The 10,341-nt window shown below is 39.0% G+C and overlaps 1 long non-coding RNA gene across 2 annotated transcripts in view; it reads left to right on the top strand.

Annotated features, from left to right (window-relative positions):
- LOC111819511 (uncharacterized) overlaps positions 1-2,120 on the top strand; it is a 12,487-nt gene extending 10,367 nt beyond the window's left edge. Inside the window, exon 3 of one of the 2 annotated variants that reach the window (XR_002823118.1) lies at positions 1,767-2,120. This is a non-coding gene — a long non-coding RNA (uncharacterized LOC111819511). The remainder of the gene's footprint in view (positions 1-1,766) is intronic. The other variant, XR_002823117.1, reaches the window with a different exon arrangement.
- Positions 2,121-10,341: the final 8,221 nt, after the last annotated feature.

The raw sequence follows: 10,341 nt of genomic DNA, 5'->3' as shown, positions 1-10,341 counted from the left end.
AGCACAATTCGAAGAGCGTAGTCAATGTCACTGAACTGTGTATGTAGAAATTTTTGAAATGGTGTATCTTTGGCTATGTGTATTTTCACCAAAAAAAAAAGAGGTTGAGAAGTTAGAGGGTTGATATGTTGTGGGGTTGTTAACCAATGTTATAAAACAACGTGTACTTCTGTTTCATGAGAAACTGTTTTGTAAACCTTCACCTGAAGTACAATAAAAAAAAAAAAATTAAACAAAAAAAAGACCAGACTTACTTGCCTGACAGAGACTGCAGATACCCTGAGAGTATGGCCCTTGGTCACCCTTTTAGCTCAGTAATAAAGTCACTCCCAAGTTTCACCCTTCAGCCAAAGATTAGACAGGCCCATAAATCAAAACGAGACTAAAGGGGCACACCATCCCAGGGGCAAGGACTAGAAGGCAGAAGGGGACAGGAAAGTTGATAATAGGGAACCCAAGGTCGAGAGTGGAGAGTATTGACATGTCATACGTTTGTTAACCAATGTCGTAAAACAATATGTGTACTAACTAGTGAGAAGCTAGTTCTGTAAACCTTCATCTAAAGCACAATAAAAAAAATTTTTTTGATTTGAGACCTTCTTTTCTGAGATGAGCATTTAATTCTTTAAATTTCTCTCTCGGTACTGCTTCTATGTGTTGCTTTTTTTTATTCAGTCCAAAATACTTTTTAATTTCCTTCGTGATTTCTTTTTTGACCCAAGCTGTCTTGGTTATCTAGTTCTGCTATAACAGAAATACCACAAGCGATGGCTTCAACAAAGAGAAATTTATTTTCTTACAGTTTAGTAGGCTAAAAGTCCAAATTTGGGGCATCGGCACCAGGGGAAGGCTTTCTCTTTCTGTTGGCTCTGGAGGAAGGTCCTTGTCATCAATCTTTCCCTGCTTGAGGAGCTTCTTAGGACAGGGACCTTGGGTCCAGAGGATGCACTCTGCTCCCGGCACTGCTTTCTTGTTTGTATGAGATCCCCCTGTCTCTCTGCTGGCTTCTCTCTTTTACATCTCAAAATAGATTGTATGAGATCCCCGTGTCTCTCTGCTGGTTTCTCTCTTTTATATCTCAAAATAGATTGAGTTAAGACGCAATCTAATCTTGTAGATCCCATCTACATAATGCCACTAATCCATCTCATTAACATAATGTTAGGATTTACAATGCGTAGGAAAATGACATCAGGTGACAAAATGGTGGACAGTTACACAATGCTGGGAATCATGGCCTAGACAAATTGATACACATATTTTTGGGGGACACAATTAAATCTATGACACAAGCATTACTTAGAAATGTTTAATTTTAAAGTATTTGGGGGAATTTTACATATATATTTCTGTTAGGAATTTCTAGTTAATTCCGTTGTTATCAGAGAAAATACTTTGTATGATTTCTGTTCTTTCAGATTTGTTTTATGTCCTCAAATATGGTTTATCTTGATGAATGGTCTGTGCGCATTTGAAAAGAATGTATGTTCTGCTGTTGTCGGGTAGAGTAGTCTACAAATTAATTAGGTCAAGCTGGTTGATAATGTGATTCAAGTCTTCTATATCCTTACTGATTTTGTGCCTGCTTGTTCTGTCAATTAATGATAGAGTAGTATAGAAATTTCTAACTCTTTTTGTGTATTTTTCTATTTCTCCTTTCATTTCTTTTAGTTTTTGCTATACATATAGCTAGCCCCTGATTTATGACATATTCAAATTGTAATGAACCACAGTTATGACCATCCTTTTTTGTTGTTTTTTATCAGGATAATATAATGGAAGAGATCAGTGGAAAAATCGTCTATATGGCAAGAGTGCTTAATTTGGAACTTGATATCAATGATGCGGAAAAGCTCATAGATCACAAAGAAGGGGAATTGACAGATCAGGACTTAATGGATTTTGAAGAGGAAAGAAATGCAGAAGAAGAAAGAAATAATGAGGAAGAGGAAGGAGAGAAGTTGTCAAAAAATTTACAGTGAAAGGATTAGCTAAAGTTTTAATTAAGTCAGGGGATTCAGTTTTTGAAAACAGACCTAAATGCTGATCATTTTGCTAAAGTCGATAGGCAGATTTGGCAGGTGTCTTAGTTATCTAGTGCTGCTATAACAGAATACCACAAGTGGATGGCTTTAACAAAGAGAAATTTATTTCTTCGTAGTCAAGTAGGCTAAAAGTCCAAGTTCAGGATGTCAGCTCCAGGGGAAAGCTTTCTCTCTGTGTTGGCCTTCTCATCAGTGTTCCCCAGGACTAGTAGCTTTTCCGCGCAGGGACCTCGGTCCAAAGGACGTGCTTTGCTCCCGGCACTGCTTTCTGGATGGTATGAGGTCTCCCCTGTCTCTCTGCTTGCTTCTCTCTTTTATATCTCAAGAGATTGCCTCGGGACACAATTCTGTCTTAGTCATCTAGTGCTGCTATAACAGAAATACCACAAGTGGATGGCTTTAACAAAGAGAAGTTTATTTCTCCACAGTAAAGTAGGCTGAAAGTCCAAATTGTGGCATCAGCTCCAGGGGAAGCCTTTCTCTCTCTGTCAGCCTTCTTCTCATCAGTGTTCCCCCGGACTAGGAGCTTCTCTGCGCAGGGACCCCAGGTCCAAAGGACACGCTCTGCTCCTGGCACTGCTTTCTTGGTGGTATGAGGTCCCCCTGTCTCTCTGCTCACTTCTCTCACTTATATCTCAAGAGATTGCCTTAGGACACAATCCAATCTTGTAGATTGAGTCCTGCCTTACTAACACACCTGCCCCCCATCCTCCCTCATTAACATCAAAGAGGCAGGATTTACAACATATAGGAAAATCACACAATACCAGGAATCATGGCCCAGCCAAATTGATAAACACATTTTTTGGGGGACATAATTCAATCCATGACAGCAGGCAATGAGATGTTACTATGAGGATATGAAGAAAAAGAGAAAAGGACCATACAGACACCTCTCACTAATTTTCTGACTAGAAATGCAATTTGCATTCCTGGGTATAATCCAAATGATCCAGAACCTTCCACAAGTGGAGTTATTACCGCAACTGCCGAAATGCTAGCATTGTCCAACTCTTCTTCATTGTCAGAGTACCTTTTTTTTTTTTTGGTCACACAAATCTTTACTAGATAAGATTTTACTAGCAAGTAGGCAAAAGAACAGTCATATCCCATCCAAACTCCCTGAGGGACTGACTTGCTGGGTGGAGGGCTGTTGGGACCATGGTCTCGGGGAACATCTAGCTCAATTGGCATAACAGTTTATAAAGACAGTGTTCTACATTCTACCTTGGTGAGTAGCGTCTGGGGTCTTAAAAGCTTGTGAGTGGCCATGTAAGATACTCCACTGGTCTCATCCCTTCGGGAGCAAGGTAGAATGAAGAGAACAGGATACAAGGAAAAGACTATTCTGAAGGACTAATGGACCACAGCTACTAAGGCCTCCTCCGGACTGAGTCCAGTACAGCTAGATGGTGCTCAGCTACCACCACTGACTGCTCTGACCAGGATCACAACAGAGGGTTCTGGACAGAGCTGGAGAAGGATGTAGAACAAAATTCTAACTCACAAAAAAAAGACTAGATTTACTGGCCTGACAGACTGGAGAAACCCCAAGAGTATGGCCCCCAGACACCCTCTTAGCTCAGTGGTGAAGTCATTTCCGAGGTTCACCATTCAGCCTGGGAGTGGACAGCCCCATAAAACCAAATGGGACTAATGAGGTACAGCAGTCCAGGGATTAGGGCCAGAAGGCAGAAGGGGACAAGGAAGCTGGTGATAGGGAACCCAAGGTTGAGTAAGGATATTGTTGATGTGTTGTGGGATTGTTAACCATTGTCATAGAGCAACATTTGTAGTAACTGTTAAATGAGAAACTATTTTGTTCTGTAAACCTTCATCTTAAATGAGAATAATGGCACAATTGAAAGAGTGTAGTCAATGTCACTGAACTGTGCTTGTACAAATTTTTGAAGTGTATCTTTGGCTATGTATATTTTCACCAAAAAAAAAGATCGAGAAGGGAGAGGGTTGACTTGTTGTGGGGTTGTTAACCGATGTCATAAAACAATATGTGTACTACTGTTTCATGAGAAACTATTTGTTTTGTAAGCCTTCACCTGAGGTACAATAAAAAAAAAAAAAGTGCATGAAAAAAAAACAAAATAAAAAACGGTCATATAACCTGCAAGCTCAATGAAGCCCCACCTCTATGTCCTTCTGTGTGCTCCAACCATTCTTTGCATGATAAATTCTTTTTTATTTTCCTAAATTTTATTTATTTTATTGCTGTTTAGAATAGCACAGCAAAACATACACTAATTGAACAGTTTCTACATGTACTATTTAGTGACATTGATTACATTTTTTGAGTTGTACAACCATTCTTACACTCTTTTTCTGAGTTGTTCCTCCCTCGTTAACATAAACTCACTGCCCCTAAGGTTCCTATCTAATCTTTCGAGTTGCTGTGGTCAGTTTGATCGCATGTAGATAGTTCTTAAAAGAGCATAATGCTCAAGGTAGACTTTTTTTATTAGTTAAGCTGAACTGTTTTTTGATTTTAAGATGAATCAAGGGATATTTTTGGTTTAAGGTATAAAGATTATTTGAGGGCAATAGTTTCAGGGTTCATCCACTCTCCGTGGCTCCAGAAAGTCTACAGTCCATGAGAATTTTAAATTCTGGTCTGCATTTTCCCCCTTGTGATGAGGCTTCTTTTATGGAATCTTTGATCAAAATGTTCAGTAATCAGGGAGGTGGAGCCAACATGGCACTATAGAAAATGTTCAGTAATGGTAGCCAGGCACCATCCAGTTCTTCTGGTCTCATAGCAGAGGAGGCAGTTGTTCATGGAGACAATTAGCCACACATTCCATATTCTTCTATTCCTGACTCTTCCTCTGTTGCTCCAGGTGAACAGAGACCAATTGTTGTGCGTTGGATGGCTACTTGCAAGCTTTTAAGACCCCAGACACTACACAACAAACTAGGAGGTAGAACAGAAGTACTAAACATGTTATTAGGCCAATTAACTGGGATGTCCTATGAAACTATGGCCCTAAACCTCGAAACCGGGAGCCAAATCCCGTGAGATGTTTAGATGTACATAGGCAGCTTCAGCAGCTGCTACTTTTTTTTTTTTGTCGTCGTAAATATATCTATCACACAACTTTTGCCAATTCATCTCTTTACAGGTGTACAACTTGACAGCAATTACAGTTATCAGCTTTGCAACCCTACCCTTAATACTATTTTTCCATCACCATTAACCCCCTTTCTCCCTTCTCTTTTACTCTTGGTAACCACTAATAAACTTTGCTCTCTCTACATTTGCCTTTACTTGTCTTTTTATATAAATGATGTCATACAATATCTGTGCTTTTGTGATTGGCTTGTTTCACTCAGCATGATAACTTCACACTCCGTCCATACTGTACCATGTATCAAGACTTCATTTCTCCTATTGGTTGAGTACTATTCCTTTGAATGTATGTTCCACATTTTGTTTATCCATTCATCTGTTGATGGGCATTTACGTTATTTCCACCTTTTTGCTATCGTGAATAGTGCTGCAGTGAACACTGGTGTACAAGTCTTTTTGAGTCTGCTTTCAAGTCTTTTGGGTACATATCTATGAATGGAATTCCTGTGTCATATGCTAGTTTTATTTTTAGTTTTTGAGGACCTGCCACACTGTTTGCCACAATGGCTATAGCATTTTGCATTCCCACTAGCAAAGAGTAAAGGTGCTGTCTTAGTCATCTAGTGCTGCTATAACAAATGCCACAAATGGATGGCTTTAACAGAGAGAGATTTATTCTCTCACAGTCTAGGAAGCTGGAAGTCCAAATTCAGGGTGCCAGCCCCAGGGAAAGGCTTTCCTTCTCTGTTGGCTCTGGGGAAAGGTCCTTGTCATCAATCTTCCCTGGTCGAGGAGCTTCTCAGTGCATGGACCCTGGGTCCAAAGGATATGCTATTCTCCTGGCTCTTGTTTCTTGGTGGTATCAGGTCCCCCTCTCTTTCTGCCCACTTCTCTCTTTTATATCAAAGAGATTGACTTAAACCACAGCCTAATCTTGTAGATTGAGTCTTGCCTCATTAACATAACTGCTGCTAATCCCACCTCATTAACATCATAAAGGTAGGATTTACAACACATCGGAAAACCACATCAGATGACAAAATGAGGGATAATCATATCAATACTGGGGATCATGGCCTAGCCAAGTTGATGGATATTTTTGGGGGACAGTTCAGTCTGTAAGAGGTTCCAATTTCCCCACATCCTCACCAGCGTTTGTGATTTTCTGTTTTTTTTTTCTTTTTTTTTTAATCTTAGCCATCCTAGTGGGAGTGAAATGGTATCTCATTGTGGTTTTGATTAGCATCTCTGATAGCTAATGACGTTGAGAATCTTTTCATGTGTTTGGTGGCCATCTGAATGTCCTCTTTGGTGAAATGTCTGTTCAAGTCCTTTGTCCATAATATGATTGGGTTATTTGTATTTTTGTTTAAGTTGTCAAAGTTTTATATATATTTTGTTTATTAGGTTCTTGTCAGATATAGGTTTCTGAAGTTATTCTCCCAGTTGGTAGCTTGTCTTTTCACTTTTTTGGTAACGTCATTTGAACAAACGTTTTTAATTTTTATGAGGGCCCATTTATTTATTGTCTTTCACTGTTTTTACTTTTGTTATTATACTAAATAATCCATTGTTGAAAGCTAGGCCTGACAGTGATGCCCCTGCTTCTTGTTCTAAGAATTTTATGGTTTTAGTTTGCACATTTAGATCCTTAATCCATTTTGAATTCGTTTTTTTGTATGGTATGAGGTATGGATCCTGTTTCTTTTTTCTGCATGTAGAAATCCAATTTTCGCAGAACCATTTATTAAGCTGGCTTGTCTTAGGCTGGGTTCTCTGGAGAAGCAAAACCAGTGAAGCATACATGTGTATATAGATAGAGGGAGAGAGAAGGAGAGAGATTTATCTCAAGGAAATGGCTGACATGGTTGTAGAGGCTGGCAAGTCCCAAGTCTGTGAGTCACGTGTCAGGTGTCAGACTTCTCACTCACATAGCTTCAGGGAATGACAACCAATATTGGCAGGTCAGGCGGCAGGCTGCTGGCTCACAGGCTGCAGAGGCCAATGAATTCCAAGATGAGCAGGTAAAACGGCAGGCCGCTGGCTCACAGGCAACGGAGGCTGATGAGTAGCAAGACTGATAGGTAAACTGCTAGCTCAAGTCCCGAGAACTGGAGGTCAAATGAGCCGGATGCAGGATCCAGAGTGAGAGCCTTGCTGGAACATCCATTTATATACTGGAGGCAGGCCATACCCCTAAGGAAACTCCCTTTCAACTGATAGGCTGCTCATAGCAGACCTCATCATGCAGTTGATCACATCATTATATAACTGCCAAATTACACCATTACATAACTGTCAATCTACATCATACCTGCCAAACCACTGAGAATCTTGGCCTAGCCAAGTTGACACACAATCTAACCATCACAAGTCTCTTCTTTCCCCATCAAATGGACTTAGCACCCTTGTCAAAAATTGGTTGACCATAGATGTGTGTGTTTATTTCTGGACTCTCAACTGTGTTCTATAGGCTTATGTGTCTATTGTTATATCAGTACCAAGCTATTTTGATTACTGTAGCTGTGTATTATGTTTTAGGAAGTGTGAGTTCTCCTACTTTGTTCTCTTTCAACATTGTTTTAGCTATTCAGGGCTGCCTACCATTCCATATAAAGTTGAGGATTGATTTTTATATTTCAGTTAAGAAGGCTGTTGGAATTTTGATTGGGATTGCCTTGACTCTATAGATCTCTTTGAGTATTCTTGACATCTTAACAATACTTAACAGATCTTCCAATCTGTGAACATGGAAAATCTTTCCATTTATTCAAGTCTTCTTTAATCTCGTTCAGCAGTGTCTTATAGTTTTCATTGTATAAGTCCTTCATATCCCTGGTTAGATTTATTCCTAGGTATTTTATTCTCTTAGATGCTATCGTAAATGGAATTATTTCCGTTTCAGATTTCTCATTGCTGGTGTATTGCAACTCAACTGGTTTTTGTTTGTTGACCATGTACCCTGCAACTTTGCTAAATTCATCTATTAGCTCTAGAAGTTTTCTTGTAGACTCCTTGGGATTTTCTACATATAGGATCATGTCATCCACAAATAGAGATAATTTTACTTCTTCTTTTCCAATATGGATACCTTTTATTTCTTTTTCTTGTCTTAATTGCTCTGGCTAGAACTTCTAATACAATATTGAGTAGTAGTGGTGAGAGCGGGCACCATAGTCTTGATCCCAATTTCAAGAGGAAAGCTCTCAGTCTTTCTCTATTAAGAATAATGCTGGCTGTTGGCTTTTCATATATGTCCTGAATCATATTGAGGAATTTCCCTTCTATTGCAATCATCTTTAGGGTTTTCATCAGGAAAGGGTGTTGTATTTTATCAAATGCTTTTTCTTTGTCCATAAAGATGATCATGTGGTTCTCTTCCTTTGCTGTTTTGATGTAGTGTATTGCTTTGATATTCTAATGTTGAACCATCCCTGCATACCTGGAATAAATCCCATTTGGTCATGTTGGTCATGTTGTATGACTCTTTTAATATGCTATTAGATTATGTTCACTAGTATTTTGTTCAGGATTTTTGTATCTATATTAATCAGAGATATTGGCCTGTAGTTTTCTTGTGATATCTTTGTCTGGTTTGGGTATCAGGGTTATGTTTGCTTCTTAGAATGAATTAGGGAGCATTCCTTCCTTCTCTATCTTTTGATTGAGTTTAAATAGTATTGGTGTCAATTCTTCTCTGAACATTTGGTAGAACTTCCCAGTGAAGCCATCTGGTCCATGACTTTTTTTTTGTTGTTGGGAAGTTTTTGATCACTGATTCAATCTTTTCACTTGTTATGGGTCTGTTGAGACTTTCTGTTTCATCTTGAGTCAGTTTGGGTAGGTTGTGTACTTCTAAGAATTTGTCCATTTCATGTAGGTTAACCGGTTTGTTGCTTTTCAGTTGTTCATAATTTTCTTAGTTATCTAGTGCTACCATAACAGAAATACCACAAATAGATGGCTTTAACAAAGAGAAATTTATTCTCTCACAGTCTAGGAGACTAGAAGTCCAAATTCAGGGTGCCAGCTCCAGGAGAAGGCTTTCTGTTTCTGTTGGCTCTAGGGGAAGGTCCTTGTTATCAATCTTCCCTTGGTCTAGGAGCTTCCGAGTGCAGGGACCCTGGGTCCCAAGGATGTGCTCCCCTCCTGTTTTTCATTCTTGGTAGATGCAGTCCCCCTGTCTCTCTGCTTGCTTCTCTCGTTTATATCTCAAAAGAGATTGACTGAAGATACAACCTAATCTTGTAGATTGAGTTATGCCTCATTAACATAACTGCTTCCTGCCTCATTAACATCATAGAGGTGGGATTTACAACACATAGGAAAATCACATCAGATGACTAAATGTTGGACAATCACACAATACTGGGAATCAAGGCCGAGCAAAGTTGACACACGTTTTTAGGGGACACAATTCAGTCCATAACAATAATATTCTGTCATAATTCTCTTTATTTCTATCAGGTCAGTTGTAATGTCCTTCTTTCATTTTTTATTTTGGTTATTTGCATCTGTTTGTCAGTTCAGCTAAAAGTTTGTCAATTTTATTTATCTTTTCAAAGAACTGACTCCTGGTTTTATTGATTCTGTCTATTGGACTGCTGAAAGAATCAACAAATCTGTCTTGGAAGAAGTACAATCAGAATGCTCCTTAGAAGCAAGGAAGGCGAGACTATGTCTCACGTACTTTGTACATGTTATCAGGAGGGATCAGTCCCTGGAGAAGGACATCATGCTTGGTAAAGTAGAGGGTCCGCAAAAGAGAGGAAGACCCTCAACAAGGTGGACTGACATAGTGGCTACAACAGTGGGCTCAAGCATAACAATGATTTTAAGGATGGTGCAGTACTGGGCAGTGTTTCATTCTGTTGTATATGGGATCGCTATGAGTCAGTACTGACTCGATGGTACCTAACAACAATTGTTTTTCTGTTTTCAATTTTATTTGTTTCTGTTCTGATCTTTGTTATTTCCTTTCTTCTGGTAATTTTAAGCTTAGTTTGCTCTTCTCTTTCTAGTTCCTGGAGTTGTCAAGTTAAGCTGTTAATTTGAGAGCTTTCTTCTTTTTTTATATAGACATTTATTGCTATAAGTTTTCCTGTAAGTACTGCCTTTGCTGCATCCCATAAATTTGGTATGCTGTGCTTTCATTTTCATTTGATTCTAAGAAACTTATTATTTCTCTTTTGATTTCATCCTTGACCCATCAAT

The sequence above is a fragment of the Trichechus manatus genome, unplaced genomic scaffold (genome assembly GCF_000243295.1).
Source record: "Trichechus manatus latirostris isolate Lorelei unplaced genomic scaffold, TriManLat1.0 scaffold00010, whole genome shotgun sequence".
Lineage (NCBI taxonomy): Eukaryota > Metazoa > Chordata > Mammalia > Sirenia > Trichechidae > Trichechus > Trichechus manatus.
Note: the sequence above shows the minus strand (reverse complement) of the source record. Positions and strands in the feature narration are given on the sequence as shown.